The 10,900-nt window shown below is 44.7% G+C and overlaps 1 long non-coding RNA gene across 1 annotated transcript in view; it reads right to left on the reverse strand.

Annotated features, from left to right (window-relative positions):
- Positions 1-8,949, reverse strand: part of LOC133360027 (uncharacterized) — a 34,256-nt gene extending 25,307 nt beyond the window's left edge. Inside the window, exon 1 of the long non-coding RNA XR_009757212.1 lies at positions 8,865-8,949. This is a non-coding gene — a long non-coding RNA (uncharacterized LOC133360027). The remainder of the gene's footprint in view (positions 1-8,864) is intronic.
- Positions 8,950-10,900: the final 1,951 nt, after the last annotated feature.

Genomic DNA, 10,900 nt, shown 5'->3' on the forward strand with positions numbered 1-10,900 from the left:
TGTTCAATGCCCAAAGAGCGGGTGGTCAGTTTTGCTCAGATGCATTTGCCAAGGTTAGCGCAATGCCAAGGATTACACCGCGACACCTGTGGTTGCACTTCAGCCTTGGTAGAGAACACGAGGTCACGTATATCTAAACTATGAACATGAATCTGATCAGCGATTTCAGAATACCAGGTGTAAATCTCCTATTTTTGATCCAATACGTTTGATTTTTAAATGAGATCACCAGCCTTGTAAGCTCCCCCCTACTCGCGTCCCTTATGCCTGATTTTCCCTTTCCTATATAATAACCAATAATCCCGGTCGTAGTCGCCACGTCTGTTTGGGGGCAGTGAGCTCAATCTCCTCCCGGCTCGCAGTCCCCCCACGTGTGTGGGGCAGTGAGACCAACCTCCTCTCCATCTAAGGACCCAGGAGGAGCATTGAGGCCGATGCCTCAGTCCACGGAGTTTTGTAACCTACACAAACCCCCACCCCACTACCATCTCGATGCGGTCTGTACCTTAAACCGGGCTCTTGTTTTATTACAAAAAAAATTACATCACCAGGAGCCTGCGTTGTTTTCCGAAAAAGAAAAAGTAATCAAGTCTGTGTGTCATGCTGATGGAACAAGATTGTTTCCAGCTCCTTTGGGTGGCGTGCATATTGATGACACCACAGCACCTAGTGAGGGCTCAAGGCTGGAGGACACTTTCACAATTTCGGCAACTGCCAGATTAGCTCGGTTGCAACCACCGGGGAAACGTCTGTACCCAATTGTTAAATTGTGTGGAGATTGCTCGCTCTTCAACACACCGGTGAATGGTGAGCAGACTGCAACTGCAATGCAGAGGTGCGCTGACTCGGTATTTGAAAACAATGGTGCACGTTTTTTAACATTTTCCCCGCCTCTGTTTACCCAGCAGTACAAATGTGTTCACCGCCGTTGGTCAGCAGCTCGCACGCGGTATGGAGTGAAGTGTGGGTACTCTCAATTCTTCCTAGAGTTCTGGTCAGTGTGGAGAAGTAGGCCAAGTAGCCGCTTCTGTCAGCAGTGTTATGAGCAGGTTAATATCGGGGCTGCAACTTTACCTATTTTTTAAAATATATATTTGAAACAACTTTTTTTTTTTAAACACGCTTTAATGCAGAACCTACCTGGCCACAAACGATAGTTCAACAAAGTAGCACATCGCGTAGAGATTCATAGCAGCCATCCAGCAGTAGATCGATCGTCATATCGTAAACATGAATGTGCTGTAGTGATGGAAGAACTCCACGACTCCAGGAAGTGGCCCCGAAGCTTGCCATAACGTAAGAGACCGTGGGCAATTACAGCCAACGTCAGTTGAGCGTGGACAATAAGACCCAAGCCGAAACATAACATATAAAAAATAATGTTAAAATTTTTTATTTTACTTTTTATAATAGAATATAGTATTGTCATCAGTATGACATAAGTATAGCAAGTTTGCAGTCGATACCACATTGGGAAGTGGTTTCAAATTTTGTTACAAGATTTGAGGATACAACAACAACAACGATAACAGACAGAGTGAGTTAAATAAAAGCGTGTCATAATAATAATAAAGTATGCACCTTTTATTCCACTCCTCCATATTTCAGAAAGATCACCTTATTTTCAATTGGCAGACGTGGCCCCAACTCTCCCGTTGTGTTGAAGATGTACAGGGTAGAGGCGCAGCCCTGCAATCGCACGTTCACACCACTGCCGACGGTAGAGCCTCAACGAGAGGGAGCTCTAGAGAATCCCTCTTGAAGGCATATGCCCTTCTTTTCCACGCTTACAATACCGACTTGGAGTTTGGGAGTACCCAGACTTGACCCCATCACCACGTGACCTGCCAAACGACTCACGGTGACGCACTCATTTCTATTGGGTTGCGTGGGAAGGAGGTCGGTGGGGAGGGAGGGCTATGAGACGTTGCTATTGTTTCAGCTGCCGTGCCGAGAGATCGAATCGATTGCAAGGACTGTACGAGTGCGCTAACCGTTACAGCAAGCGGCAGCGGGCCTCTCTTTCCCGAGCGCTGAATCGTGACCTATTTGATCTGTGTTTGAAACTGCAAAAGCAACTCCATTTTCCGCAAGTTCTGGGCTATGAGTCAGGGTTATTTTTTAAAGTTTGGGGTTAATTAAGATTAATGTTAGAATCACGGGGCAAGGGTTTATTCCTCCCCCTGACAAGGGAGAGTGCAGCGAGTTGAATTTTTATGACGCGTTTTAACCGCAAGAGACAAGAACGTGGGAACGACGCGTGACCTCGATGGGCTTGGCTAATTATTCCGTTGAATATAACCTCCAAGGGGAGTTTTCAAAAGTACAGAGAAAGTAATTATTTTGTAACACTGCCATGGCCGCCGCAGCTGCTATTATTGAGTGATAATAGCGAGAAGGTAACGTTGGGTTCATTCGGTTGTTGTGTTAAAGTAATACGTTTCTTTGTGAGCGGTGAGATTCTACACTCAAATCGTAGGGCTTTCCCCCAAGTATAACACCAGATCAGGAACTGCCGGAGGATCCAATGTTTTAAAACAGAACTTAAAAGATACCATTTCAGCCTGCCATTTACAGATGAAAATTTAATCAAGTGTTACATAATGTATGGTCGTAGATTACCCTAATTGTTTTATTGATTGCATGCTTTTAAAGTTTTATTGGAGACTGATAATTTATGTACAGGGCACTTGGTTTAAACAAAAAGGTTCCTTTAAAGAAATTAAATTTGATTGATTTGTGGTTTGCACCTACGTTGTGCTCACATCACAGCCAGTGGTGGGGCTACCCACGTGGTTTGTGTAATCCAGCACTGTGGAGGCGAGGGCTCGTGGATCGAGCAAATGACGGCTAACCATCGGACAAAGATGGTCACCGCATCGTGCACCTTCGGGTGCGCTGCTGCGGCCATCTGGAATGCTGTTCCTTCCGATATTAGGAAGGCACTGAACCTATAAGCTGTTAAATCTAAATTGAAAACGAATTTCATGAGAACTGCTTTTTTGTGTTTAGTTTGTTGTCTTTCCGCCGCGCCTCTGATAAGCGCGATGGGCTACGTACGGTGTGAACGAAGTTCAACACACATACACATGTTGTGAAACTGCCTTCGGTGTGGGCATGAAGGTGCCATACCCTGGCTCGCCAGGAAAAGACAGTACAGCAAGTGGACTAATCGCCATTTGTGTCCATCTGTACGGGGATAGAGTGTTGGTCCTTGCACGCGTAGGTTTTTTTCTGGGTGCTCCGGTTTCCTCCGACTTGTATAATCAATCAATGATTTACCCTCCTGAAAACAAGTTCTAGAACACACTGTGGCTTCCAGGGATAAATAAGTAAACTATTGCTATATTCTTGGTTAATTAGAAAATTTTCTTGCTGTGGATTTCACACCTGATGATGATTGCTTGTGTTGCAGTCGAAACGTCGTGAGAATTTTATTTTTAATATTTTATTATTTTATTATTTCCCTTCTACTTGACTTTACCGAAAGAACCAAGAATATGAATGCCTGCAGTCACGAAAGCTTAAAATAAAAATTTAAACTAATGCTATTTGTTCATTGTATACAAACCAGCACGTAGGGCATATTCCCTAGAAGGAGACTGGGCAATTTTTTTTTCCAAATCGTTTCACAAGATGATGACCTCACTGTCAAAGACGGATCTGGTTTGAAAAAAAAATACATCTTCTTACATTCTGATAGCACAATTTTGACATAGAGGTCATTGGGTGACTCACAATTACATTGGAACGTTTATTTTGCAAACGTGTAATCTGTTGAATTGTGTTACAGTACACACGTATGTTTAAAAGGTTCAATTATCCACGCTCAAATGTGAGTTGGACAGCACTTATCTCCAATCGTGGGTCATGAGCCTTTGGTGGACATTTCGAATTCCGGTGGCAGTGCTAGTTTCCAAACGACGACTTCTCATGCTTAATTTGCAGTCCTTCTCCAGTCCACTGCTCGATGAAGGCCTCCACAGAGCGTCAGGAATGGCGGTTGTTTTTTGTACCATAACTTCACTGCAGATCGGTTCAAAAAGTCTTTATTCATTACGAGAGGGGCCACACATTATTTGTTTAAGACTTCCCCCATGATGTTCGCCTCGGCTGGGAATGAAACTCAGGCAAATGGGTTCGTAGCAAAGTGCACTAACCCCAGTGCCATCACTCCACCCTCATTCATACATTGGCTTACTTTCTTGCCTTCGACAATAACAACCAATTATTGAGAATTCCTTGACTTTGGAATACTCCTGCTCATGATATGTATATGCCAAGCAACTTATTTGGCGAATGAAGACTTCAGCTGAGGTTATTTTTTCTTCTTCTTCTGCGTGTGCGAGAGAGGCGTTACGGAATGTGATTGAGTCGTGCTGCGGACACACATGGAACTTCGCCGGTTTAACAGGCGTCCCGTGAACATTGGTTACAAGCCGTTCACGGTCAGACCTATTTTCACGGTGTGTCTTAACGCCACATTAAGTGATACGCCGACCATTTTCGCGGACCGAGTGAGACGTAATGGCCTAGGACGGCTATGGGACTCGTGTGTACAACAAACTCGGGTGGTTTGGGTTAGCGCAGGCGTGCTGGGACGGCCCCAAAGCACGTTAACGACCCGAAACCACGTGGCGCGTTGATTGTACTTTCGCCCTTGCACGTACAGGTACGACGCACGCGTGCGCATGTGTGTGGGTGCACGATCCTGCCGACCGGGGTGCCATTCCTAGGCAAGGACAAGCATCCGTGACGAGCGAGACCTGAATCTGCCACGGGCATTAAATTAATGACGTTCTCAACTAAACTATTTTTTACACTATGAGACCTCCTATACCAGTGGCAAAATATAGTAGTAGGTTTTTACCCTTTAAACTGGTACAAAAACTGGTCCAACACCAATGGAGACGAGGCTCTAAGAAAAGCTGTCTCGGGTGTGGACCAATCAACTTCAAGGACAGTGCATATCATTATCGTTATCAGAGTTGTTTCTTTTTGTTTGCATTGTGACTGCTTGTGTTGTGGTTATTGCAAACATGATGCCTTGTATAAAGGTGTCAGTTTTTGTACCAGTTTAAAGGGTAAAAACCTACTACTAAACTATTTTTCTTTTATTTTTACCAGGTACGGCCCACTGAGCTATATAGCGCTTTCTCAGAAGCGACCTGGCCACAAATGACGGCTCAATGAAGTGGCTTATCACGTGGAAAATCATAGCAGATAAATACTCTGAACGCGCGTTATTTCTAAATGTGGAGGGGAAAAAAACTGGAGGACTTGGAGAAAATCCACGCGACCACGGAGAGAACATGCAATCTCCAAATATACAGGCATCGTTAGGGTCGGGATCGAACCCACAAACTCCTGTATGTGAGGCGAGGTAGTTAACATCTCGCCACCACGACAGCGCATTAATTTCGCCTAGATGGCAGTATTAGTTGAGTTTAAGGTGACATGAAAAGAAACAACAGGCGGGCCACCACGAGAAAGCTACCACCGTCTGCCACATCGCACCTCCTGGCTTTGGCATTCTGCCTCGTAGACGCTGGTCGCAACCATCAGCTGCATCAGAATTTCAGCAGGCCGATGCCGCATCACAATTCCTCCATGAACGGGAAATACAATGCCAGCCACAGACGTGCGATTATGGCCATGCGACCCAAACTATGGACCACGTAGTAAACACGTTGAGACACATAGCGATACATGGAGACCCATAGAGATACAAAGAGACTCACAGAGACACATTAAAGATAAGCGACAGCAGTAGTGCGATTTTGGCCATGAAACTCAAGCATATGGACCAGGTAGTGATCCCATAGAGAAACATAGAGATACTCTTTGGTTTTTTTGGTAAAGTCACGTAGGTAAAAATAAATAAATGAAAAACAACTAAATTAAATCACGACGTTTCGGAGGCAACACAAGCTTCCGTCTTCAGGTGGAACCGTTACAGCCAAACTCACTGTAGTAAGTGAAGAGCTAATAGAGAAACGCGACTATATAGGGTAAGAGGGGGGGGAGCCAAGGTAGGGGGGGCGTGCCGTGTGGAGTCGGAGGGGCGGGTGCTAAGCTGAGATAAGCCGATTGATAACATCTATTAATTATGCAGGAGAGGGGGGGTATTGGGGTGATTTTGGCTGTAACGATGCCACCTGAAGACGGAAGCTTGTGTTGCCTCCGAAACGTCGTGATTTAATTTAGTTTTTTTCATTTATTTATTTTTTACCTACGTGACTTTACCGAAAAAGCAAAAGAATATGAATCCTTGCAGTCACGAAAACTTCAAATCTAGAATACATAGAGATATATATATATAGAGAGACTTGTAGAGATGCATAGACACTCACAGACACACATTATAGACAGGCCACAGCAGTGCGATTGTGACCATACAACCCCAGCTACGTACCACGTAGAAAACCCACTCTGCTCTGTGCTCCTTAAATGGAGGAGGAGGAGGAACAGCAAAACCACAAAAAACTCCTCTCTCCTGAAGCCTCCTCGTGGCTCGCAGACCTCAAACTTTGGTGTTGAGCTCCTGAACATGTGGCATGACGAAATGGTTTAAACAGCAGCACGCGGCAAGTTGGCTTGTTGGACGCTGTAACAAAAGAGGGCACGTAGGTCTCGCAATCAGGCCGATACATTGGAATCCAGAATCAGATTATGTATTTGTACTCGAGGAATCCGATGAGCTATGCAGCTCTTTACTTTCACACGCGTCCAATCCTGGTTGGTGATCAACTCAGCAAAATCATCCCTCCAGGGTTGTTCAACGTAGCTATCACTAAATTTCGATTTAAAGCTTTCGTGACTGCAGGGATTCATCTTCTTGGCTCTTTCGGTAAGTCACGTAGAAGGGAAATAATAAAATAATAAAAATTAAACATTATAAAATAATTCTCACGACGTTTCGGCCACAACGCAAGCAGCGTTTTATTTTTATTATTTTATTAGTATGTTTTATTTTTATTATTTTATTATTTCCCTTCTACGTGACTTTACCGAAAGAGCCAAGAAGAGGTAGCTATCACTTTTTTGAGAAGACAATGGTTTCTACTGTATGTCCTGTGGATGGACTAGCCCCTGCCGCAAGAATGTGGCGTTTCCACCTCTGTTTCCGGACCTCCAAGTCAAGATAGCCACCACCGTGAACCCGATTGAGCCGCAGGGACACTTGTCAGTGTACACACAATACCGCTCTAATTTCGATCAACATCTGTTCATGTGAATACTGCCAGTGTGTGTGTGTGTCTTTTTATATCACAACTCCCGAGTGAAAGACGGCTGTTCCATTGGGCTCTCACTATTATTTTAGTTGACTCTGGGTATGTATTTTTTGTGCAGTTCAACGTGACATATCCGACTCTCTGTGGGACTTGAGGGGCGCGGCGGTGGCGAGATGTTAATTCCCTCGCCTGGTACGCAGGAGGTCGTGGGTTCGAGCCCGACCCTGATGCCCGTGTGCAGGTTCTCTCCGTGGTCGCGTGGAATTTTTCTCCGTGAATTTGGATTATTTAGCTGCTGTACATTTCCACACGTGACGAGCCACTTCGTTGAGCTATCATTTGTGGCCAGGTCGCCTCTGGACAAAGAGCTGCATAGCTAAGTGGGCTTTACCTGCTCACACAAAAGAGGTATGAGTACGGTATATATGGACAGATATGTGAACGCCGAAATTGGTTACGCCATGCCTAAAATGTGTAGAGTGAAAACAACTTTCTAAACTTGTGAAAAATGCGTTGCTGTAGAGTAAAAATTCATGACGTAGATTATGCCTGCGTAAATTACTGCAAACAACGATAGAAAACTCCATGCGGAGGCATTGCACTGTGCTCGGGCGATTAATTGGTCAGGGCGGATACGCGATCTTATACTGCATCCGTGTATGTGTATGCAGTATAACGTGCATTTATGTACAGTATATGTGTAATGGGTACAGCACTCTCCATGTGAGTTGTAATCATTATGAGCGTACTTTACTCCTGCAGATACAAAGACAAAGATCCCCCGTTTGGCCGGCATGGCACATGAGGGAGAGCGGGTGGCCAGCACCACGCTCGACCGCCGTTAGCTCCCAGGTGGTGATGGTTACACACCGCACCAGGTACAAATTGGAGGCTGAGTCGACCTAGGGGAGGCCCAAGACCGGTTCAGATAATCGTCAACCGGTGTTGGCCGTAGAGCGGGAATCGAACTCGGGTCGCCGGGTTCGTAGTACGGCGCGTTAACCCGCTACGCTACCGCTCCCCGTTTGTATCCTGCGGATATAAACGCGTGTTTATATACACACACACACGCGCGCGCATGTCGTACGCGAAACGGTATTTTAATTGCCTTAACAGTTGGCAGTAAAAAAAGCAAATTAAAACAAGCGGACGCAGCAGGGCCGGGCAATCGTCTTAAAAAAAAAACCACCCAAAATCTTCCCATGGCCCCTAACCTCCAAACAAGTCGAGTTGCACGGACGGCATCCCTTTACCAAAAACAATGTCTCTATTTAGCGCTGCGGGTTCAGGTGCGGGGCATCTGGCTTGCGTTACTTAAGTAGCGCTGTTTGGTGGCGTCGGTGGGTTTTTTTTATATGGAGATTGGAAGAAGTGGGGGGCAAGGGGGTGGGGGGGGGCGATTTAGAGTGCAGGTGATGTAAATGTTGATTATAGCGGCTATATTCTTGGTTCTTTAGGTAAAGTCACGTAGAAGAGAAATAATAAAATAATATTAATATATTAACTTTACCGAAAGAACCAAGAATATGAATCCCTGCAGTCACGAAAGCTTTAAATCAAGATTTATAGCGCTATGTTTTTTTTAAGGGGCCTCATCTACATAGCACGGGCCCTTATTTACTCACCCACCTGTCTGTTTTGTCCACGTTGCAACACACACAGAGGACGTTTGGCGCAACGGACGAGCAGCAGTTGACCTCTGGTTCGATCTCCCGGTGTGGCAGTTGAAACGATGCAGGGGAGTCTCTTACACCTGCCCCCTCCCTCTCGAGTGCCACGTGTGATGGGGGTAAAGCAAAGCCGTAGCCATGGAGTCAACATTGGGGGGGACCAGATCTTCCAGGGGGTCTGGGGTCCCCCCCTCAGAAAAAAAAAAATCTAAATTTGAAAACGAATTTCCTGCCATTTCCTGCCTAAAATATTAAAAAATTCACTAACACATGGGATGGACTTTTATTTATTTATTTTTTTAATAATGTCTAATAGTGTATTGTATTACATTACTCTGTTTTTTTATGTTTTATCTTTTCTTGTTTCATTGTAATGGCTGAGATTAGTGATTAATAAAGTACAACCATAACCACAATCATATAAACAGAAATCTATTCTATAGCAATATATTGGGGAGGGGGGGGGCATTTTGAGCACCAATATATATTATAATTACGGCCGTGGGGTAAAGTGAGGGTTCTTCACCCCTGCTCATAGATGTCTAACCAGCATGGAGAAGAAGGAGGCCAAATGCCCTCTTAGAGGGGCTCTTTAAGAAGCTTCGTCTAGTGGAGGCCCTTCTAGCAGCAGCGGCGTGAGTGAGCAAATCACAGGGCAGCACTTTTACCTTCCACACGTTTCTATGCTTTCAGAATGCACGTTAATACGCGTTTAGTTTGTCTCGCAATTGTGATTGTCTTCAGGCTATGCAGTTTAAATATGTGCCTTTCAATTATTAATTGAAATGTATATCGTGTTGTACACCTAACACATTAATGACAATCTTGATTTGAAGCTTTCGTAACTGCAGGAATCCATACTCTTTGGTTCTTTCGGTAAAGTCACGTGAAAGCATAAACTATGTAATTGTTGAAAAAAATTCCCATCCGCACTGACCGGCGTGGTGAAGTATGGTCAAAACAACCTCCACGATGACGGACAAGCCTTGGAGAGTCCTTAAGTTCCAACGGTGCTGAGATGTTTACCACCTCACCCGATATACTGGACATGGGTTCTATCCCGACCCTGACGCCTGTATATTTGGATTTTGCGTGTTCTCTTTCCATGGTCGCCTGGATTCTTCTCCGGGTCCTCCGGTTTTTCCCTGCACATTTAGCAACGTGCGTTTAGAGTTTTTTGGCCGCTACAAAGTTCCACGCGATAAGCCACTTCGTTGAGCTATCGTTAGTGGCGAGATCGCTTCTGAAGAAGCGCTACACAGCTCAGTGGGCCTTACCTGGTAAAATAAAAAATAGTTTAACTAAAACATCGTTTAAATAGTTTTCGGTTTTTTTATCCAGCGGTGGATTAACGAGGGCTGCTAATTAAGACGCTCGTGCTAATATCCTGCTTCGCATTAGTCATGAAGGATGCCGTGATGACGTTAGTCGATGACTAGTTAGTCACGTGTGGACTACAGTCTTGGTCCACATTGGAACAAAAAAATTCCCGCCAATTGCTCAATTGGGAAAACGTAGGGCAATTGTTTCACCCCTACCACAACACCTCACAGGACCCTCTAGAATATATCTGAATAACTATACTCTTTGTTTTTTTCGGTAAAGTCACGTAGGTAAAAAAATAGAAATAAAAAATAAATAAAAGTCAATTTAATCACGACGTTTCGATTGCAACACAAGCAATCATCAGCAGGTGTGAAAAACCACAGCTAGAATGTTTTTTACTAAAGTGTGAGAATTGCCGGGGCTAAGGAGTTTATATAATAAAGTGTGGACGTCAGGGACTGGGACGTGAGACTGTACGGGGGGGGGGGGGTGGGCTAGAAGCGAGTGGTGACTTTACCGAAAGAACCAAAGAGTATAGATCCTTGCAGTCACGAAAACTTCGAATCTAGAATATATGAATAACGTTTTGAGAATCGGTGAGGCGTTCCTAGGTAGATACATGTCGTAGTATGCATTTACTGACAGCGTTTTCGATTTTAAATTTAATAC

The sequence above is a fragment of the Lethenteron reissneri genome, chromosome 8 (assembly GCF_015708825.2).
Source record: "Lethenteron reissneri isolate LAM-NWPU_2019-01 chromosome 8, ASM1570882v1, whole genome shotgun sequence".
Lineage (NCBI taxonomy): Eukaryota > Metazoa > Chordata > Hyperoartia > Petromyzontiformes > Petromyzontidae > Lethenteron > Lethenteron reissneri.